Source organism: Oryctolagus cuniculus, chromosome 3, assembly GCF_964237555.1.
Source record: "Oryctolagus cuniculus chromosome 3, mOryCun1.1, whole genome shotgun sequence".
In the NCBI taxonomy this organism is placed as follows: Eukaryota; Metazoa; Chordata; class Mammalia; order Lagomorpha; family Leporidae; genus Oryctolagus; species Oryctolagus cuniculus.
In genome coordinates this window covers 83,269,081-83,292,840 of record NC_091434.1, presented here as the reverse complement: position 1 = coordinate 83,292,840, position 23,760 = coordinate 83,269,081, and the positions used below count along the sequence as shown (strand labels likewise).

Here is a 23,760-nt window from a genome sequence, read left to right as displayed (position 1 = left end):
CCAGTTGTTTCTATCACTTTTAACAAGTGGCTTCTGCAGATTGTGGTTTTTTTTTCCTGAGGCAATTTCTTTAGGTATTGGTTTGCTAGGATATTTTGGCTTTAGCTCTAGTTGGATGCCACAGTATAGCCTCTCTATATTTCCTCCCATTGTAGTCATGGCAGTGAATTGGGGAATGGCATATTCCTTTCAGTCCCAGCAAGGGTGCGCAGGTCTCAGTCATGAACCAGGGGACAGGGACTGGTGTTCACAGGGGCACTGGCCCTCAGTCTTTAGTGGCTGAGGCTATGGGAGCCTGGTGTGCAGTTCCAGAGGGGTCATTCACGTCCCTGCGGTGGCAAGGGAATGGATAGGGCCATAGTAGTCCATTAAGGTCTCCATAACATGATTTTTTTTTTGATAGGCAGAGTGGACAGTGAGAGAGAGAGAGACAGAGAGAAAGGTCTTCTTTTTGCCATTGGTTCACACTCCAATGGCCGCCACAGCTGGGGCGCTGCAGCCGGCGCACCGTACCGATCCAATGGCAGGAGCCAGGTTCTTATCCTGGTCTCCCATGGGGTGCAGGGCCCAAGCACTTGGGCCATCCTCCACTGCACTCCCTGGCCACAGCAGAGAGCTGGCCTGAAAGAGGGGCAACCAGGACAGAATCTGGTGCCCCAACCGGGACTAGAACCCCGTGTGCCGGTGCTGCAAGGCGGAGGATTAGCCTAGTGAGCCGCGGCACCAGCCTTCCATAACATGATTTAATACAACAAATGTTCCTCAGTTACTGTGTGCAACTGTTTATCATTTCTCCCAAGTTACTACTGTGAGAACCACATATCAAAACTTTAAGAGATTCCTCTTTCTAACTCTGACTTTTAAATAAATAAAAATAAATCTTTTTTTAAAGATTTATTTATTTTTACTTGAAAGTCACAGTTACACAGAGAGAGAAGGAGAGGTAGAGACATAGACAGAGAGAGGTCTTCCATATGTTGGTTCACTCCCCAGTTGGCCACAATGGCAGGAGCTGTGGATCCGAAGTCAGGAGCCAGGAGCCTCATCTGATTCTCCCACATGGGTGCAAGGGCCCAAAGACTTGGGCCACCCTCCACTGCTTTCCCAGGCTGTAGTTGAGAGCTGGATCGGAAGTGGAGCAGCCGGGACTCCAACCAGTACCCATATGGGAAGCCAGCACTGCAGGCGGTGGCTTTACCTGCTATGCCACAGCGCCAGCCCCCTAAATTAATCTTTTTCAAAGAAAGTTGAAGGTAAGGCAGCAGGTAAGGCTGCTGCCTGCTATGCTGGCATCGCATGAGGATACCAGTTCGTGTCCCAGCTGCTCCACTTCTGATCCAGCTCCCTGCTAACGCACCTGGGAAAGCAGTCGAAGATAGCCCAAGTATTTGGACCCCTGCACCCATGTGGGAGACCTGAAGGAATCTCCTTGCTCCAGGCTTGGTCCAGCTCTGGCTGTTGTAGCCATCAGGGGATTGAACTAGTAAATGGATGATCTCTCTTTCTCTCTGTCTCTCTTTCTGTCTTTGTAACTCTTTCAAATAAATGAGTCTTTAAAAAAAAAAAAAAGCTTTAAGAAATATGGGGTATGTGTTGTGGTGCAGTGGGATAAACTGCTGCTTGAGACACACATATCCCATATCAGAGTGCCAGTGAGATGATTCCTGGATCCTCCACTCCAATCCAGCTCCCTTCTAATGTGTCTGAGAAAGCACAGTGCCTGCCGTAGCAGCCACTTGGGGAGTGAACCAACAGAAGGAAGACCTTTCTCTCTGTCTCTCTCACTGTCTATAACTCTACCTGTCAAATAATAAAAAAAAAATTTTTGTAAAAAAGATTATATGTAAATGCACAACAAGCAAATGAATAGGTGCTCACTATCACTAGTCATAAGAAAAAGGTGTATCAAAACGATAATGATATATCACCCTCACACCCATTAGAAGAGCTACTGTTTTTTATGCAGAAAATAAGTTTTGGTGAAGATGTAGATATATGGGAACAACTGTGGACTGTTAGATTGCAAATTGGTGCAACTGTTGGGAAAATAGTATGGAGTTTCCTCAAAAAGTTAAAAATATCACTGCCATAAGATCAGCAGTCCCACTTCTGGGTAAATAGTTAAAATAATTTAAAGCAGAGTCTCAAAGAGATATTTGCACATCCTCATTCATAGCAACACTAATCACAACAAGCAAGGAGTGGAAGCACCCATCAGCAGATGAGTAAATGAAACGTAATACATACATACAATGGATTATTATTCAGCCTTACAAAGAAAGGAAATTCTGCCACATACTACAACATTGATGAACCTTAAAGCTATCATGCTAAATGAAATAAGCTAGTGAAAAAGGAACACAAATATTGCATGATTCCACTTAGGTGAAGTATCCTAAATAGTCAAACTTATAAAAACAGAAAGTAGGATGGAGGTTACCAGCATAAAGGGAAAGAAAAAAAAGAAAATTCATTATTTAATGTGTATGGAGTTTCTGATTTGCAAAATGGAAGCATTCTACAGATCTATTGTACAACAATGTAAATATAAACACTGTTAACCCATAAACTTAAAAATGGTTAAAATAGTAAATTTTATGTTATGTGTCTTTGCCACAATAAAATAATAGAATATATCAGATATTTTTCCCTTAAATATTTATGGTCACTGAGTATTTAGCCCTTGTTATCTCTTAAAAAACACATTTTGCAAAGCCAAGAAGATACACACTGAGAAGTATAAAAACAAAATGATCTCATTGAACTCAGAATAGAAACCTCTTCAACGTGATAGAGATAGCTACAAAAATCCCCTAGATGTTGTCATGCTTCATGGTGAGAAAATAGAAGCTTTCCACCAAGACCAGGAACAAGGCAAAGATGCTTCATCTTGCCATTGCTTTCAGCACCATACTAAAAGTCCTGACTAATGCAATAAAACAAGAAAAGGAAGTAAAAAGTCTGAAGATTGGAAAGGAAGAAATAAAAACTTTGTTCACAGATGGCACGATCATCAATCCAAAGCAACTAACTAAACATCTCCTGGATTTAGTAAGTGATTATAAAAAACTTACAGTATACAAAGTTAAATCAACAAAAGTTGATCAATTTCCTTTATGCCAGCAATGAACAAGTAGAACTTTAAATTAAAAGCAAATTACTGGGGCTGGATGCTGTGGCTCAGAAGGGTAAGCCTCTTCTTGGGTGCCAGCATCCCATATGGGCAGCAGTTCAAGTCCTGAATGCTCCAATTCTGATCCAGTTTCATGGGAACTATCTTTTCTGCCTGGGAAATCAGCAAAAGATAGCCCAAGTGCTTGGGTTCCTGCATCCATGTAGGAGACCCACAAGAAACTCCTGGGTCCAGGCTTCATCCTGGCCCAGCCCTGGCCATTGCAACCATTTGGGGAGTGAACCACTAGATGGAAAATATCTTTCTATCTCTCTCTCTAACTAAAAATATCAAATTACTATTAATATTAGTATACTACAAATTGACATTCTTAGATAGCAAAATATGTGCAAGATATCTATAAGTAAAACTACAAAATTCTAATGAAAGACATAAAGAATTAGTAAATAAATACACAAGCACCCCATGTTCATAGATAGGAAAATTTAATATTGTCAAGATGTCAATTCTTCCCAATTTGATGTATAAATCAATACCATCCCAATAAAAATCTCAGCAGGCTCTGTTGTGGATATTGAGAAACTGATTCTGAAATTTATATGAAGAAGCAAATTAAAAAAAAAAACAAAATAGCATGTGAAATAAGTTGGATCCAGAAAGACAAGTATCACATGTTCTCCCTTATTTGTGGGAGTTGAAATTTGAAAAGGAAACGAAAAAGAAAGAAAAAATTATCTGTGTACATCAGTATTGCTGCAAATATAGTTTTGTAAAACTTTTTTTATACCTTTGTCAAACCAATGTTTTTTAATAGAAAGTTTTTTTTAATAAATATAACTTTCATAAGTACAACTTTTGGATTAAAGCGGTTCTTCCTCCCATACCCGCTCTCCCACCCCCAAACCATCCCACCTCCTACTTCCTCTCCCACACCATTCATCATTAAGATTCAGTTTTAATTATCTTTATATACAGAAGATCAACCCTATACTAAGTAAATATTTCAACAGTTTGCACCAACACAGACACACAAAGTATAAAGTACTGTTTGAAGACTAGTTTTACTATTAATTCTCATAGTACAACACATTAAGGACAGAGGTCCTATATTGGGAGCAAGTGTACAGTGACTCTTGATTTAACAATTGACACTCTTTATTTATGATGTCAGTGATCACCCAAGGCTCCTGTCATGAGCTGTCAAAGCTATGGAAGCCTCTTAAGTCCACAAACTCCAACCTTATTTAGACAAGGCCATAATCAAAGTGGAAGTTCTCTCCTCCTTTCAGAGAAAGGTACCTCCTTCTTTAATGGCCCATTCTTTCCACTAGGATCTCCCTCACAAAGATCTTTCATTTAGGTCATTTTTTGCTGCAGTGTCTTGGCTTTCCATGCTTGAAATGTTCTCATGGACTGTTTGGCCAGATCCAAATGCCTTAAGGACTGATTCTGAGGCCAGAGTGCTGTTTAGGGCATTTGTCATTCTATGAGTCTCCTGTGTGTCCTGCTTCCAGGGTGGGATCATTCTCTCCTTTTAAATTTTATCGTTATTAGCAGACACTTGGTCTTATTTATGTTATTCCTTTGATATTTAATCTTATCTATATGATCAGTTACACACTTAATATGATGACTTTAGCATGTAAGGTGGCATTAATACCTGCCAATTGAATTTAATTTGGAGTCCCATGGCAAATTCTTAGCTTTGCCCTTAGGTGTAAGTCCGTGTGAATGTGTACCAAACTGTACATCTCCTCCCTCTCTTATTCCCACTTTTCACAGAGATCAATTTTCAATTTAATTTAATTACCTAAGAATATTTCTGTGTTAAGTAAAGAGTTCAAACAACGGTATTGAGTAGAAAAAGAAAATACTAAAAAGAATAAAATAGTAAGCTGTTCCTCAACAGTCAGGACAAGGGCTGATAAGTTATTGCTTCATATAGTGTCAGTTTAACTTCTACAGGTTTCCTTTTAGGTGCTCAGTTAGTTGTCACAGATCAGGGAGAACAGATGATATTTGTCCCTTTGGGACTAGCTTATTTCACTCAGCATGATGCTTTCCAGATTCCTCCATTTTGTTGCAAATGACCAGATTTCTTTCTTTTTTTTTTCATCACTGTGTAGTATTCTTTAGAGTACATATCCCATAATTTCTTTATCCAGTCTACTGTTGATGGGCATTTAGGTTGATTCCATATCTTAGCTATTGTAAATTGAGTTGCAATAAACATGGAGGTGCAGATAGCTCTTTGATTTGCTGACTTAATTTCCCTTGGGTAAATTCCAAGGAGTGGGATGGCTGGGTCATATGGTAGGGCTATATTCATATTTCTGAGGTATCTCCAAACTGATTTCCATAGTGGCTTTACAATTTTCATTCCCACCAACAGTAGATTAGGGTACCTTATTCCCCCATCCTCGCCAACATTTGTTGTTTGTTGATTTCTATATGAAAGCCATTCTAACCGGGATGAGGTGAAACATCACTGTGGTTTTGATTTGCATTTCCCTGATGGCTAGTGATCCTGAGCATTTTTTCATGTGTCTGTTGACCATTGGATTTCCTCTTTTGAAAAATGTCTGTTTAAGTCCTTAGGCCATCTCTTAAATGTGTTGTTTTGTTGTTGTGGAGTTTCTTAATCTCTTTGTAGATTCTGGTTATTAATCCTTTAATAAGTTGCATAGCTTGCAAATAATTTCTCTAATTCTGTCGGTTGCCTCTTCACATTCCTGACTGTTTCTTTAGCCTTACAGAAATTTCTCAATTTGATGTAATCCCAATTGTTAATTTTGGCTTTGGCTGCCTGTGCCTCTTGGGTCTTTTCCAAGAATTCTTTGCCTGTGCCTATATCTTGCAGGGTTTCTCCAATGTTCTCTAATAATTTGATGGTGGCAGGTCATAGATTTAGATCTTTAATCCATGTTATGTGGATTTTTGTGTAAGATGTAAAGTAGGGGTCTTCCTTCATACTTCTGCATGTGGAAATCCAGTTTTCCCAGCACCATTTGTTGAATAGACTGTCTTTGCTCCAAGAAATGGTTAGTTGGCCAATGGTGTGTCAATTTTATTTTCTCAAAAAAAAAAAAAAAAAAACTCTTTGTTTTGCTGATCTTTTGTATTGTGTTTTTGGATTCAATTTTGTTGATTTCTTCTCTGATTTTAATTATTTCTTTTCTCCCATTAGTTTTGGGTTTGGTTTGCTATTGTTTTTCTAGATCCTTGAAATACATTGATAGTTCATTTATTTGGTGGCTTTCCAATTTCTTGATGTGGGCACCTATTGCTTTAAACTTTCTTCTTAACACTGATTTTGCTATATACCATAAGTTTAGATATGTTGTGTTGTCATCTTCATTTATTTCCAGAAAATTTTTGATTTCTCTTTTGATTTCTTCTATGACCCACTGTTCATTCAGGAGCCTATTGTTCAGTCTCCAGGTGTTTGTATGTGTTCTAGAGACTCCTGAGTTGCTGATTTCTAGCTTCATTCCATTGTGATCTGAGAAGATGCATGGTATGATTTTGATTTTTTTTGAATTTGCTGAGACTTGCTTAATGGCCTAGTATGTGATCAGTCCTAGAGAAAGTTTCATGCACTGCTGAGAAGAGTGTGTATTCTACAACTGTAGGATGAAAAGTCTGTAGATATCTGTTAGGTCCACTTGGTCTATAGTGTTGATTAAATCTGTTGTTTCCTTGTTGATTTTCTGTCTAGTTGATCTGTACATTGCTAAGAGTGGAGTATTGAAGGCCCCCAATACTATTGTATTGGAGTCTAAGTCTCCCTTTTAATCCCTTAACATTTCTTTTAAATAGCCAAGTGCCCTGTAATTAGGTGCATATACGTTTATAATAGTCACATCTTCCTGTTGAATTCATACATTAATCATTATATAGTGCCTTTCTTTGTCTCTTTTACCTGTTTTTATGTTCAAGCAGATGGCTACACAAGCTCATTTTTGGTTTCTGTTGGCATGGAATATCTTTTTCCATCCTTTCACTTTCAGTTTGCATGGGTCTTTGTTGGTGCTATGTTTCTTGTAGGTAGCAAATAGATCAGTTATGTTTTCTAATCCATTCAGCTAGTCTGTGTCTTTTAACTGGGAAGCTGAGGCCATTTATATTCAAGATGACTATTGATATTAATGACTTTGCCCTGCCATTTTCCCAAAAATATTCCTAATTTATACTTTGAACTTCCTTTGATTTTTTACTGAAATGTTTTCTTCCTTTACCCTCTTTTGTACTGATGATCATATTTCTGTGTTTCTGTGTGCAACACATCCTTAAGCATCTTTTGCAGAGCTGGGCTGGTGGTGACAAACTCTTTCCATTTCTGTTTGTTATGGAAGATCTTCATTTCACCTTAATTCACAAATGAGAGCTTTGCAGAGTATAATATTCTGGGATGACAGTTTTTTTGTCTTAAGACTTGGGCTATAGCTTGCCATTCTCTCCTAGCCTGTAGGGCTTCTGATGAGAAGTCTGCTTTGAGTCTAATTGGAGATCTTCTGAGAGTATTCTGGCATTTCTCTGGTGTACATTTTAAGATCTTCTCTTTTTTTTCACTCTGGTGAGTTTGATTACAATGTGTCATGGCAAGGATCTTTTCTGTTCATATCTATTGGGGATTCTGTGTGCTTCCTTTCCTTGGATATCTCTTTCTTTCTGTCGCTCCCCTTCTTCGTGGAGGAACGACACTAAACCCTGTCTAGGCTTCATATCCGAGTCACGGCACCATTATGTCGCTCCCCGTCTTTGTGGAGGAACGACACAGGACCCTGCGCTGTTCTTTCGTCTGCTCGGCCCTCCCCGGGTTTGCTGCTGGTTCTTCCCGGGTTGGCTACCGTCCCTTCCACCTCCGTGGAAGGGCGGTTCCCCCTAGCCACTTTCCCCACTTCCGCGGGGGAGCGGCACACCACCGGCCGGCTCTCTCGGGGGCTGCACAGGTGTTCCTTCAGGTAGACGTTCCCCTTAGATGTTCCTGGTGCATGTTGTCTCTCTCCTCCTTTATAGTCCTCTTCCACCAATCCCAACTCTGCTACCCACATGCTGAGTACGCTGCTCTCCTCCAATCAGGAGCAAGTCCTACAGTTCATTGGTTGAACTGGAGGCAGCTGTGTAGAAGCTGTTACTCCCTTCTCAGCGCCATATTGTGGGAGAGCAGATGCATAGAATAAGTCTTAATTCCAGTAACTTAGTCTAGTCTGAGTTGCTCCCAGTTGCTCCCCACACTTTCTCCAAACTAGGGAAATTTTCTGCTATTATTTCACTGAAAAGGTCTTCTTATCCTTTCTCTCTCTCCATGCCTTCAGGAACTTCTAGAACCCGAATGTTGTATGTGTGTGTGTGTGTGTGTGTGCATTATCCTTTATATTCCCAACAGTGGTTTTTAGTTTTTTAATTTCCTCTTCTTGTGTTTGGTTCGACTGTATACTTTCCTGTGCTTTGTCTTCTAAGTCCGATATTCTCTCTGCTCTACTAATTCTATTTTTAAGGCTCCCCACTGCATTTTTTATTTGTTCTATTGAATTCTTCATTTCATTTTGATTTCTCTTTAATATCTCAACTTCATGTTCTATTGAATTCTTTATTTCATTCTGATTCCTCCTTAAGGTCTCAATTTCATGGGAGAAATTTTCTTTCATGTCCTGCACAAATTTCAGTAGTACGAGCATTTGCTTTTGATTACTTCTATGTAATCTTATAAATGAATTTTTCAAGTCCCATATATTGCATTTCTCTTATGTACTCAACCTCACAGTCTAGTATTGAAGTGTCTTGTTCTTTTGGTGGTGTCATGCTGTCTTCTTTATTCTTGTTTCTTTTTTTTTTTTAACTTTTATTTAATGAATATAAATTTCCAAAGTACGATTTATGGATTACAATGGCTTCCCCCCCATACCGTCCCTCCCACCCACAACCCTCCCCTTTCCCACTCCCTCTCCCCTTCCATTCACATCAAGATTCATTTTCGATAATCTTAATATACAGAAGATCAGCTTAGTATACATTAAGTAAGGATTTCAACAGTTTGCTCCCACACAGAAACATAAAGTGAAAAATAATAGATGAATTTTTTTAAATGATGATGAAATCAGATCAGACCTATTGTCATGTTTAATCCCAGTGAGAGTCAAGTTGGGAGTTGATAATTTCTTTCTTTCTTTTTTTTTTTTTTTTTTTTTTTTTTTTTTTTTTTTTACAGAGGATCAGTTTAGCATGCATTAAGTAAAGATTTCAACAGTTTGCACCCCCATAGAAACACAAAGTGAAATATATTGTTTGAGTACTCGTTGTAGCATTAAGCCTCAATGCACAGCACATTAAGGACAGAGATCCTACATGAGGAGTAAGTGCACAGTGACTCCTGTTGTTGACTTTACCAATTGACACTCCTGTCTATGGCATCAGTAATCTCCCTATGCTCCAGTCATGAGTTTCCAAGGCTATGGAAGCCCTCTGAGTTCTCCGATTCTTATCTTGTTTAGACAAGGTCATAGTCAAAGTGGAGGTTCTCTCCTCCCTTCAGAGAAAGGTACCTCCTTCTTTGAAGACCTGTTCTTTCCACTGAGATCTCACTCACAGAGATCTTTTGCCAGAGTGTCTTGGCTTTCCATGCCTGAAATACTCTCATGGGCTTTTCAGCCAGATCCGAATGCCTTTAGGGCTGATTCTGAGGCCAGAGTGCTATTTAGGACATCTGCCATTCTATGAGTCTGCTGAGTATCTCACTTCCCATGTTGGATCACTCTCCCCTTTATTTATTCTATCGGTTAGTGTTAGCAGGTACTAGACTTGTTTATGTGCTCCCTTTGACTCTTAGTCCTTTCATTATGATCAATTGTGAACTGAAATTGATCACTTGGACTAGTGAGATGGCATTGGTACATGCCACCTTGATGGGATTAAATTGGAGTCCCCTGGTATGTTTCTAACTCTACCATTTGGGGCAAGTCAGCTTGAGCATGTCCCAAATTATATATCTCTTCCCTCTCTTATTCCTACTCTTATGTTTAACAGGGATCACATTTCAGTTAAATTTCAACACTTAAGAATAACTGTGTATTAATTACAGAATTAAACCAGTCATATTAAGTAGAACAGACAAAAAAAACTACAAAGAGGGATAATGTATTAAGTTGTTCATTAACAGTCAGGGCTATGCTGATCAAGTCACCGTTTCCCATAGTGTCCATTTCACTTCAGGAGGTTTCCTTTTTGGTGTTCAGTCAGTTGTCACCGATCAGGGAGAACATAGCTAAAGCAATCTTGTACAACAAAAACAAAGCCGGAGGCATCACAATACCAGATTTCAGGACATACTACAGGGCAGTTGTAATCAAAACAGCATGGTACTGGTACAGAAACAGATGGATAGACCAATGGAACAGAATTGAAACACCAGAAATCAACCCAAACATCTACAGCCAACTTATATTTGATCAAGGATCTAAAACTAATTCCTGGAGCAAGGACAGTCTATTCAATAAATGGTGCTGGGAAAACGATTTCCACGTGCAGAATCATGAAGCAAGACCCCTACCTTACAACTTACACAAAAATCCACTCAACATGGATTAAAGACCTAAATCTACGACCTGACACCATCAAGTTACTAGAGAACATTGGAGAAACCCTTCAAGATATTGGCACAGGCAAAGAATTTCTGGAAAAGACCCGGGAGGCACAGGCAGTCAAAGCCAAAATCAACTATTGGGATTGCATCAAATTGAGAAGTTTCTGTACTGCAAAAGAAACAGTCAGGAGAGTGAAGAGACAACCGACAGAATGGGAAAAAATATTTGCAAACTATGCAACAGATAAAGGGTTAATAACCAGAATCTACAAAGAGATCAAGAAACTCCACAAAAACAAAACCAACAACCCAATTAAGAGATGGGCCAAGGACCTCAATAGACATTTTTCAAAAGAGGAAATCCAAATGGCCAACAGGCACATGAAAAAATGTTCAAGGTCATTAGCAATCAGGGAAATGCAAATCAAAACCACAATGAGGTTTCACCTCACCCCGGTTAGAATGGCTCACATGCAGAAATCTACCAACAACAGATGCTGGCGAGGATGTGGGGGAAAAGGGACACTAACCCACTGTTGGTGGGAATGCAAACTGGTCAAGCCACTATGGAAGTCAGTCTGGAGATTCCTCAGAAACCTGAAGATAACCCTACCGTTCGACCCAGCCATCCCACTCCTTGGAATTTACCCAAAGGAATTTAAATTGGCAAACAAAAAAGCGGTCTGCAGCCTAATGTTTATTGCAGCTCAATTCACAATAGCTAAGACCTGGAACCAACCTAAATGCCCATCAACGGTAGACTGGATAAAGAAATTATGGGATATGTACTCTTTAGAATACTATACCGCAGTAAGAAACAACGAAATCCAGTCATTTGCAACAAAATGGAGGAATCTGGAACACATCATGCTGAGTGAAATAAGCCCATCCCAAAGGGACAAATACCATATGTTCTCCCTGATCGGTGACAACTGACTGAACACCAAAAAGGAAACCTCCTGAAGTGAAATGGACACTATGGGAAACGGTGACTTGATCAGCATAGCCCTGACTGTTAATGAACAACTTAATACATTATCCCTCTTAATAGTTTTTTTGTCTGTTCTACTTAATATGACTGGTTTAATTCTGTAATTAATACACAGTTATTCTTAAGTGTTAAAAATTAACTGAAATGTGATCCCTGTTAAACATAAGAGTGGGAATAAGAGAGGGAAGAGATATATAATTTGGGACATGCTCAAGCTGACTTGCCCCAAATGGTAGAGTTAGAAACATACCAGGGGACTCCAATTTAATCCCATCAAGGTGGCATGTACCAATGCCATCTCACTAGTCCAAGTGATCAATTTCAGTTCACAATTGATCATAATGAAAGGACTAAGAGTCAAAGGGAGCACATAAACAAGTCTAGTACCTGCTAACACTAACCGATAGAATAAATAAAGGGGAGAGTGATCCAACATGGGAAGTGAGATACTCAGCAGACTCATAGAATGGCAGATGTCCTAAATAGCACTCTGGCCTCAGAATCAGCCCTAAAGGCATTCGGATCTGGCTGAAAAGCCCATGAGAGTATTTCAGGCATGGAAAGCCAAGACACTCTGGCAAAAGATCTCTGTGAGTGAGATCTCAGTGGAAAGAACAGGTCTTCAAAGAAGGAGGTACCTTTCTCTGAAGGGAGGAGAGAACCTCCACTTTGACTATGACCTTGTCTAAACAAGATAAGAATCGGAGAACTCAGAGGGCTTCCATAGCCTTGGAAACTCATGACTGGAGCATAGGGAGATTACTGATGCCATAGACAGGAGTGTCAATTGGTAAAGTCAACAACAGGAGTCACTGTGCACTTACTCCTCATGTAGGATCTCTGTCCTTAATGTGCTGTGCATTGAGGCTTAATGCTATAACGAGTACTCAAACAATATATTTCACTTTGTGTTTCTATGGGGGTGCAAACTGTTGAAATCTTTACTTAATGCATACTAAACTGATCCTCTGTAAAAAAAAAAAAAAAAAGAAAGAAAGAAAGAAAGAAAGAAAGAAAGAAAGAAAGAAAGAAAGAAAGAAAGAAAGAAAGAAAGAAAGAAATTATCAACTCCCAACTTGACTCTCACTGGGATTAAACATGACAATAGGTCTGATCTGATTTCATCATCATTTAAAAAAAATTCATCTATTATTTTTCACTTTATGTTTCTGTGTGGGAGCAAACTGTTGAAATCCTTACTTAATGTATACTAAGCTGATCTTCTGTATATTAAGATTATCGAAAATGAATCTTGATGTGAATGGAAGGGGAGAGGGAGTGGGAAAGGGGAGGGTTGTGGGTGGGAGGGACGGTATGGGGGGGAAGCCATTGTAATCCATAAGCTGTACTTTGGAAATTTATATTCATTAAATAAAAGTTAAAAAAATAAAAAAAAAATAAAAATAATTTTTTTAAAATAAAAGGAAATCATGTCTTTAGCACCCCCAGTCGAAGGATAGAGGCAAACACAAATATTTCTTAGAATACTCATCTTAGGTCAGTGCTTAAAGAATTCCAAATGAGGTGAATTCACAATCAAGTTATATAATGTGTAAGAAATAATCCACTATGAAAGAATGGGTCATCAAAGAACGAGGTACCTTTCTCTGAAGGGAGGAGAGAACTTCCACTTTGACCATGGCCTTGTCTAAAAATGATCAGAGTCAGTGAACTCAGGGGGCTTCCATAGCCTTGGCAGCTCATGACAAGAGCCTAGGGTGATTACTGATGCCATAAACAAGAGTGTCAATTTGTTAAGTCAACAACAGGAGTCACTGTGCACTTACTCCTCATGTAGGATCTTTGTCCTTAGTGTGCTGTACATTGAGATCTAATGCTATAACTAGTACTCAAACAGTATTTTTCACTTTATGTTTCTGTGTGGGAGCAAACTGTTGAAATCTTTACTTAATGTATGCTAAACTAATCTTTTGTATATAAAGAGAATTGAAAATGAATCTTGATGTGAATGGAAGGGGAGAGGGAGTAGATAAGGGGAGGGTTGCGGGTTGGAGGGACGTTATGGGGGGGAAGTCATTGTATTCAATATTCTGTACTTTGGAAATTTATATTCATTAAATAAAAGTTAAAAAAAAAGAAATAATCCACTATGAATAAGAGTCCACAGAAAATATAAACAGGAAAGTTAGGTGCAAAAAATCATCAGATGTTGCTATTATGAAATAAAAATTTCAAACAAATATTTGAAATTCTTAAATTATTTAAAACAAAACATGGAATAAGATCTATATATAGGATCATGCCATCTTTAAAAAATGTTCACATATATAAGAGATCCAAGTAGATCTCCTAAATATAAACTCTAATATAATTTTTAAGACATTTATTTGAAAAGCAGAGTTACAGAGAGACAGAGAGAGAGAGAGAGAGAGATGTCTTCCATCTGGTGGTTCAATCCCCAAATGGTTGCAATGGCCGGAGCTGGGCCAATCCAAACCAGAAACTTTTTCCAGGTCTCCCATGCAGGTGCAGGGGCCTACGCACTTGGGCCATCTTCCAGTGCTTTTCCAGGCCATGGCAGAGAACTGGATTGGAAGTGGAGCAGCCAGGACTCAAACCAGTGCCCATTTGGGATGCCAGTGGCAGCTTTACCCGGTATGCCACAGTGCTGGCCCCAAAAGTTAACATAATTTAAATAACTAAAGCCAATTGAAAAGTGGCTTAATGGAGATAAGGTGAGAATTAGAGAATTTAGAACTGGAGTTCTAAAGAAATTATCCAGAATGCAGCAGAGAGAAAGAAAAAAATAAGACAAATAAATGTCCAGCTCACTAGACAATAACACAAAAGAAAGATGAGCAGAGGGTAAGCCTGTATTTAAGGCCATCTCTTCTTTATAAAATATGGAAAACCAGCATTGTAGACCAAGTTGCCCTTCTGAGATCATCTCTCATGTCAGAACTGTGCTTGTAATAGATTATAGTGATCATTGCAGGAAAAAGGGCACACCCAGCCAGAAACAGAACTTTAAGGCAAGCAAGAAATGGATGGGCTGGCTACCTTGTGATGCCTGTGTCTACGGTATTCATGCTATTTGATAAGAGGAGTTGACAGGTCTGTTTGTTTTTTTATGACTTATTTATTCTAGAGGCCAGCACTGTGGTGTAGCGGGTAAAGCTGCTGCCTGCAGTGCCAGCATCCCATAGGGGTGCTGGTTTGAGTCCCAGCTGCTCCTTTTTGGATCCAGCTCTCTGCTATGGCCTGGGCAAGCAGTAGAAGATGGCCCAAGTCCTTGGGTCCCTGCACCCGCGTGGGAGACCTGGAAGAAGACCTTGGCTCCTGGCTTCAGATTGGCACAGCTCTGGCCATTGTGGCCAACTGGGGAGTGAACCAGTGGATGGAAGACCTCTCTCTCTCTGCCTCTCCTCTCTGTGTAACTCTGACTTTCAAATAAATAAATAAGTACATCTTTTTGAAAAAGATTAATTTATCTAGATCTGAGAAGAATGTCCTTGGTATTTAGAATTGGATTGTATTGAATCTGTAAATTGCTTTGGGTAGTGTGGACATTCGGATGATATTAATTCTTTTAATCCACAAACATGGAAGATTTTTTTCTTTTTTTGTGTGTCTTCTCTATTTCTTTCTTTAATGTTTTGTAATTTTCATTGCAGAGATCTTTCACATCCTTGCTTAAATTTATTCTAAGGTATTTTTTTGTAGCTATTGTAAATGGGATTAATCTTACAAGTTCTTTCTCAGCCATAGCACTGTTTGTGTGTATACAAAGGCTATTAATTTTTATGTGCTGCTGCAATTTTACCAAACTCTGTTGTAAGTTCCAATAGCCTCTTGGTGGAGTCTTTTGATCTCATCTGCAAACTGGGAAAATTTAACTTTCTTATTTCCAAATTGTACCCCTTTGATTTTTTTTTCTTTTTTGGTTCTGGCTAAAATTTCCAGAACTAGATTGAATAGCAGTAGTGAAAGTGGAAATGCTTCCAACTTTTCCCCATTCAATATGATTCTGGCTGTTGATTTGTCATATAATGTCTTGATTGTGTTGAGGAATATTCCTTTTGTACCCAATTTACTTAAAGTTTTTATTACGAAAGGATGTTTTATTTTATAAAATGCTTTCTCTGCATCTATTGATATGTATGTAATTACATATAATATGTAATTATATGGTTTTTATTCTTCAATTTGTTAATGTGATATACCACATTTATTGATTTGTGAATGTTGAAGTATCCCTCTGCCCTGCAATAAATCCCACTTGGACCTGATGAATGTTATTTCTGAATTGTTGTTGGATTCAATTAGCTAGTATTTTATTGAGGACTTTTGCATTTATATTCGTCAGGGATATCAGTCAATAGTTCTCTTAATTTGTTGTATCTTTTTATGGTTTTGGAATTAAAGTGATTTTGGCCTCATAGAAGGAATTTGAGAGGATCCCCCCCCCCATTTCAGTTATTTGTGAATACTTTGAGAAGAATTGGGATTAGCTCTTCTTGAGAATTTAGAATTCAATTGTGAAGGCATCTGGTCCTGGGCTTTTCTTTGCAGGGAGGGTCTTTATTACTGCTTCAGTCTCCGTCTTGGTTATTAGTCTGTTTAGATTTTCTATGTCTTCATGACTCAGTTTTGTAGCTTGTGTGTGTCCAGAAATCTATCCATTTCTTCTAGATTTTCCAATTTGTTGGCATAAGCTTATTGTAGAAATTCCTGATGATTCTTTTTATTTCTGTAGTATCTGTTATAACATACTTTTTTCAGCCTTTTTATATCCTTTATATCCTTTTTCCTCTCTGATTTTATTAATTTGGGTCTTCTCCCTTTTTTTGATTAGTTGAGCCAATAGTGTGTCAATTTTGTTTATTTTTTCAGAAAACCAGCTCTTCATTTCACTCATCTTTTGTATCTTTTATTTTGCTTCAGTTTTGTTTATTTCATCTCTAATTTTCATTATTTCTTTCCTCCTACTAATTTGGAGTTTGGTTTGTTGTTGTCTTTCTAGGTCCTTGAGATACATTGTTAAATCATTTATTTGATGCCTTTCCAATTTCTTGATGTAGGCAGTAATGGCTATAAACTTTCTTCTTATGATTGCTTTTACTGTATCCCATAAGTTTTGATATGTTGAGTTGTCATCTTCATTCATTTCTAGGAATTTTTTTAATTTCCCTTTTGATTTCTTCTGTGACCCACTGTTCATTCAGAAGCATGTTGTTCAGTCTCCATGTGTTTGCATATTTTCTAGAGTTTCTTAACTTGTTAATTTCTAGCTTCATTCCATTGTTGTCAGAAAAGATACATGATATGATTTCAAATTTTTTGAATTTGTTAAGACTTGCCTTATGGCCTAGCAGATGGTCTATCCTAGAGAAAGTTCCATGTACTGATGAGAAGAATATGTAATCTGCAATGTGGAATGAAATGTTCTGTAGATATCAATTACATCCATTTGGCCCATAGGGTAGATTATCTCTATTGTTTCTTAGTTGATTGTTTTTGTTTAGTTGATTTGTCCATTGATAAAATGAGTTACTGAAGTTGCCCATTTTTATTGTATTGGAGCCTATGTCTCCCTTTAGATCCACTAACATTTATTTTAAGTTGCCAGGCGCCCTGACATTGGATGTGTATACATTTACTAAAGTCACATTTTCCTGTTGAATTGATCCCTTTATCATTACATAATTCCCTTCTTTGTCTCTTTAACAGTTTTTCTGTTAAGGTCTATACTAGGCTGGCTACTCCTGCTCGTGTTTGCTTTCCATTAGCATAGAATATATTTTTCTACCCTTCCACTTTCAGCCTGTGCATCTCTTTGTTGGTGAGGTGTGTTTCCAGCAAATCTTCTATCCATTGGCTCACTCCCCAGATGGCCACAATGGCCAGCACTGGGCCAAACTGAAGCCAGGAGCCAGGAGTTTCATCTGGGTCTCCCAAATGGGTGGTAGGGGCTCAGGTACTTCCACTGCTTTCCCCAGGTCATTAGCGGGGAGCCAGATCAGAGAGAGAGCAGCTGGGTCACAAACTGGTACCCATATTGGGTACTGGTGTCACAGGCAGCAGCTTTCCCCACTCCACAATGCCTGCCCCAGACAGCTTTTTGTTTCTTTCCTCTTTCCTGAGCTGTTTCATTGCTGGAGCTCTGCCTGCCCTGGGAAGTGCTCTGTGACCCAGGCCATGGCTCCACATGGCTTTCACTCCCCCAGCTTGGGTTTCCAGCTCAATTGGCAAGAGGTAGAGGAAAGCTTCTCCCTGAGCCTCAGCCATGCCTGTCTTGACAACGGTTGCTGAGGCTGTGGGACCTTAATGACTGATGTGTTCATATGTTTATTAACAAATCTAGTATGTGTGTGTGAGTGTGAGAGTGCATGTGAGTGTGTATTATGGAAGGGGTAGGGGAGTGTCAGTGTGTGTGTGAGAAAGTGTTGTGTGAGGCTGTAAGACTTGCATACATGAGTGGGGGGGGGAATGTGAGGGCTTGTATGAGTTCTGTATTTGTGGATGTGTGAGAGAGAATGAGTGTGTGTAATTTGTATATAAGACAGTATGGGGACAGGCGCCATGGCTCACTAGGCTAATCCTCCGCCTGCGGCGCCAGCACCCAGAGTTCTAGTCCCGGTTGGGGCGCCAGTTCTGTCCTGGTTGCTCCTCTTCCAGTCCAGCTCTCTGCTGTGGCCCGGGAAGGCAGTGGAGGACGGCCCAAGTGCTTGGGCCCTGCACCCGCATGGGAGACCAGGAGAAGCACCTGGCTCCTGGCTTCAGATTGGCGCAGCGCGCTGGCCATGGTAGCCATTTGGAGGATGAACCAACAGAAGGAAGACCTTTCTCTCTTTCTGTCTAACTCTGCCTGTCAAAAAAAAAAAAAAAAAAGACAGTATGGGCACTCAGCCCTCTGCTCTCTGCTGAGCTGCCCGCCTGGCCTGCCCAGGTGTATTCTCTCCACTCAACCATGTAAACTTGCTCTCCCCCAGTCCAAGCGGCTGGGTGCTCTCTCTCTGTCCCTTCCATCCTGACTGATGGCCTATCCCCAATAAAGCCTTATCACTCCGCAAAAAAAAAAAAAAAAAAGCATGGATGTATTTCTGTATGAGTGTGTGTGTGTGTGTTAGAGAGAGAGAGAGAGAGATGTCCGGGGCCCCGAACAGGAACCCCTCAGCCCAGCTGTAAGGGCAGAACCACAGAGGGCCTTGTGAGTTCTCCCACACGTATGAAACGTTGCTTTATTATTGCCTGGACACTGTTTTCCTGAGGAAGGGCAGAGATGTGCCAGTCCTGCCAGGCAGCAGGTTGGGGACATGAGAGAGGGGTTTGCTTTCACCCCTGCTGACTCATTTCCATGCATGGCTTCCCCACCCAAATAGCTAAGGCTGGAGGAAAGAACAAGAAAACAAACAGCCCTGTTCTGGATTTTGGGAGCTCTGGCGGGTGTCTGCTTCCCTCTCCCATGGCCTGTCTGGACATCTCTCCTCTCCCTGGCTTGTACTGAAATGTTAGGGATATGATGGGAGCCCCAGCGAAGGCTAGGCTTATCTGAGGTTCCCATTTGCCGGACATTAGCCACTGCTGTCACTGCAAATAAAAAAAGTTGGCTGCACCTGGACGATTAATGAGTTGACTTTTAAAGAAAGAAAACAAATGATGTCAAGACTACAGGGACAAAAAAATCAATGGAAATATAAATCCTGTTTTAACCAGGCTGTCGCCTTCCAAAGTGCTATGGGGCCTCTAAGGAATTAGGCCAGCCCACCACTTGGTGTTTCTCCCTCCTGTCTCCCAGCTCTCTCTCCACATGCACGCCCCAAACAACTATGTTAGGTCCAGGGTGTGTGTGACTCCCTGTCCCAGTTACAGTAACTATGACCCCATGAAACTGATTTCTGTGTTTTCTTTTTTAAAACTTTATTTATTTATTTATTTGAGAGGCAGAGTTACAGACAGAGAGAGAGAGACAAAGAAAGAGAGGTCTTTTATCTGCTTGCTCACTCCCCAAAAAGTCACAATGGCTGAAACTGGGCTGATCCAAAGCCAGGAGCCAAGAGCTTCTTCCAGGTCTCCCACACAGGTGCAAGGGTGCAAGCACTTGGGCCATCTTCCACTGCTTTCCCAGGCCATCAGCAGGGAGCTGGATTGGAAGAGGAGCCGGGTCTTATCTGTGTCTTACAGTGCTTCTCAACCAGGGAGTTCTTTTGCCCGCCATGGGACATTTGGCAATGCTAGAGACATTTTTGGTGAGGCAGCTGGCATGGGGGTGCAGGAGGCATCTCAAGGATAGAGGCCAGGCACACTGCAAAACATCCCACAGAGCACAGGAGAGCCAGTGCCACCTAAGAGGAATTATCTAGCCCCAAATGTCAGCAGTACCACAACTGCAAAGCCCTTGATATTTGTAGGGGCCCAGAGAAGCCTAGTCCTCCCTGGGTTTTCCTCATTTGCCCTATGGATCAGTTTCCTAGGGCAGCCATGGCAAGCTGGGTGGCAAACAAAACAAGTATGTAATGTCTCTTAGTTCTGGAGGCCAGAGCCAAGAATCAAGGTGTCGGCAGGGTCATGCTCCCTTCACGGTCCCGGGAGAAGCATCAGCCCTGGCCTTTTACAGTTTCTGGTGGCTCTGGCTGTTCTCTTGTTCGTGGCAGCAAAACTCCAACCTTTGCCTCCATCTTCACACAGTGTCTTCTCTGTGTCATCGCCTCTTCTTTTAAATACATCAGTGACTGCATTTAGGACAACCCCAAATCAAGGATGATTTTTATTTCAGGACCCTTAACTGCAAAAACCCTATTTCCACACAAGGTCACATTCTGAGGATCTGGGCAGATGTGAATTTTAGGGGGATACTAGTCAGTCCTCTCTAGCCTAGAAAGAGGAGATTGGCAGCTGATGCAGTGCCTACCCTATATACCCAGGTTGCAGCTGCAAAGAACTGGAAATAAAAAAAGCCAATCTGGCAATCCCCAGCCCTCTACTGCCAACTTTAGACACCAAAAAGGCAGTCTCATCCCTTTCTGTTTGTTCCTCCTGCACAAAGCCTCTTCCCCACTTGGAATTGCAGAGAAAAGTAAAACCCAGGGCGACACCAGAGCCTGTATGGAGTTCCAGGTGTCAGCAGCACTTGGAAAGCATGACCACCTGTGGCCAGCATTGTGTGCAGCAAGCAAAGCCACTGCCTGAATTGCTGGCTTCCAATATGGGCACCAGTTTGTGTCCCAGTTGCTCCAATTCCTTTCCAATCCTCTGCTGATGGCCTGAGAAAAACATCACAAGTTGACTAAATACTTGCACCCCTGCTACCCATGTGGGAGACTGAAAGTAGTTCTTGGCTCCTGGCTTCAGCCTGGCCCAGCCCTGGCCATTGCAGCCATCTGGGGAGTAAACCAGTGGATGGAAGATATTCCCCCTCTCCTATCTCTCCCTCTCTCTGTATAACTTGACTTTCAAATAAATAATTAAACCTTGTTATGGGGGGGGAAGCCATTGTAACCCATGAGTCGTACTTTGGAAATTTATATTCATTAAATAAAAGATAAAAAAAAATAATTAAACCTTGTTTAATTAAAAAAAATGCATGACCACAAATTCTTTGGCACACCTCCCATTGAAAGGTGAAGCCTGTGTCCCCTTCCCTAGAATCTGGGTGAGATTGTGTCTGCATCAACCAACAGATTGATGTGAGTAGGGTGGTAAAAATGCTGTGACTTCCAGACTAAGTTATTGTTATATAACAATAAAGAATTGAAGTAGTTATCAACTTCATTTAGGGGACCTAAGCTTTCTGGGGTTTCTCTTCCTATCCCCTGACATCAGTTTGTCCAGGAGGGAAATAAACATAGCATGTTTACCACATGACTTATCCAGTAGAAAGTTGAAGAAGCAACTGTATTTTATTTTATTTATTTTTTTTTTTTGACAGGCAGAGTGGACAGTGAGAGAGAGAGACAGAGAGAAAGGTCTTCCTTTTGCTGTTGGTTCACCCTCCAATGGCCACCGCGGCCGGCGCGCTGCGGCCGGCGCACCGCGCTGATCCGATGGCAGGAGCCAGGAGCCAGGTGCTTTTCCTGGTCTCCCATGGAGTGCAGGGCCCAAGCACCTGGGCCATCCTCCACTGCACTCCCTGGCCACAGCAGAGGGCTGGCTTGGAAGAGGGACAACCGGGACAGAATCCGGCGCCCCGACCGGGACTAGAACCCGGTGTGCCGGCGCCGCTAGGCGGAGGATTAGCCTAGTGAGCCGCGGCGCCGGCCCGAAGCAACTGTATTTTAAACAACCCTTTAGACTTGTAAGCTGTGGTCTGGCATATCAGGAGCTTAGAAGTCACCCAGTGCATCCTAACAAGTACGAGGCTAAATAAACTGAAGAGCAGCTAAAGAAGAATCTCTTCTTTGCACAACAAAGAATTCAGGAGTGAGGCAGAGGATAGTGGGAAGCAAAGCAGCAAGGTTTAATGGGGTAAGGTATCCATCAGAACAAATGGGCACCACTCCAGATAGAATCAGAAAATGAGTGCCCATTCAGACTGGGGTTTAATGGGCACATAGTTTAACGGAGAGAATACACCTGCCAGGGCAGGTGGGCATCTCAGCAAAGAACTGAGCTCACAATCTGCATTTAAACTGGGGCTGACAAGGGAATGGGGTACACATCTCCTGCCATTTCTCCATCCCTCTACCCTCTTCTCCTGAATGCAGGGTTTGCTGGGTGTGAAATTGGTGAAATTCCTCTTGAGGTTATACTGCCTGTTATCACACTGGATAGCCCATTTGGTGCTGGGCAGAGAGGATTCTCCTGGGGTGCTTTCCTTGATAGGAAGCCTGGGACCATCTATAAAGTTTTTGGGGCATGAGCAGGACTTTGTAGCATAAAACACTGGGTTGCTTCAAAGGCATATTTTCAAGACTGCTAGAGGCTGCTACATTCCTTTCTGCAGGTGCTTTGTTTTCCTTAGGCCCCTCTCACACACATAGGCTAATCTCTATCTGCCTAACTAAGATTTCCCCTGCCAAGAGAATTTACCCTGATATTATAGGAGTAAACCAGGGGAAGGTCTGACTTCTGCATTTTCCCAAGGCTGGCATTTGGGAGTAGAGGTACTTACAAGTATTCTTGCCTTGATTTCTGTCCTATGGTATTTGAGGGTGAGCTTGAAAAAGGTTGTCCTGCATGGCCCAGAGGACTGGTCATATCGTCCTGTGGGATAGGCTGGAAGCCCTGCCTCATGACCACCTGGAACTGGACAGCTTTTATTCTGTTAGAGGTAAAATGAAAGCATTGAAGACTCAAGACATAAAGAGAACAAGTAACAGTAAGGAAGTTCTAGGGCCAAGGAGGGGCAATGGCCAGGATTTCCATGAACAGATGTTGAGCCAAAAATTTCAGCCTTGTTCAGCCTGCTCCTGGAGTTGTCTGGCCTTGTCCAAGAAATGAACTTGGTTTTGTATCTGTCCAGTTTGATTGACCAAAAAAACATTTTTGCAGAATGGCCACAGATGCCCCCTTGGGCAGCACTTAGCATGCCCAGTGGCTGCCTATTTTGAAGGACTGGGCTTAGCAGTGGGGCCCCAGTCATGACAGACTTTGACTGGGTGAAGGCTGTGTTTTATTCTCTTTCCCTAAGGAGTGGGGCCTTCTCTAAGCTTGCTCTTAAGAGCCTAATGCAGGAGCATTGCTATTTCCCCATATGTAGTCCTAGAAATGTTAGAGTTGACTTAAAGTTGTAGGAATCAGTGTTGCTGCATGCCCTCTATCCTCACTGGGTCTAGTCTTTGTTTCCCAGAGGTGAGGATGAACCCTAAACAGTTAACGTCCTGGTGGACTAGCTGGGCTTTCTCTTGAATACCTGGTAGCTACCCTCTGCTAGAAAGTCAAGGGTATTTGAATGCTCAAAGCTAAAGTCTTGCATTGGGGAATGGATGAGCAAGTCATGTACAACACTGTATCGTTTTCCCACCTCCCTCACAAGACCGGTCCTTTAAGTCTTCAGTGAGGGTCTACCCAAGTAAATCTGGGATGTTTCTGATTCCTTGTAGCAAGACGGGCCGTTAGCTGTTATTTTAAGGCAGGTCTATTAACTCATTTAAA

General features: G+C 41.2%; 1 long non-coding RNA gene across 1 annotated transcript in view; it reads right to left on the bottom strand.

Annotated features, from left to right (window-relative positions):
• The window catches only part of LOC138848995 (uncharacterized), a 29,953-nt gene extending 6,967 nt beyond the window's left edge, over nucleotides 1–22,986 (bottom strand). The window contains exon 1 of the long non-coding RNA XR_011387290.1: nucleotides 22,778–22,986. This is a non-coding gene — a long non-coding RNA (uncharacterized lncRNA). The remainder of the gene's footprint in view (nucleotides 1–22,777) is intronic.
• Between the last annotated feature and the right edge of the window lie 774 nt (nucleotides 22,987–23,760).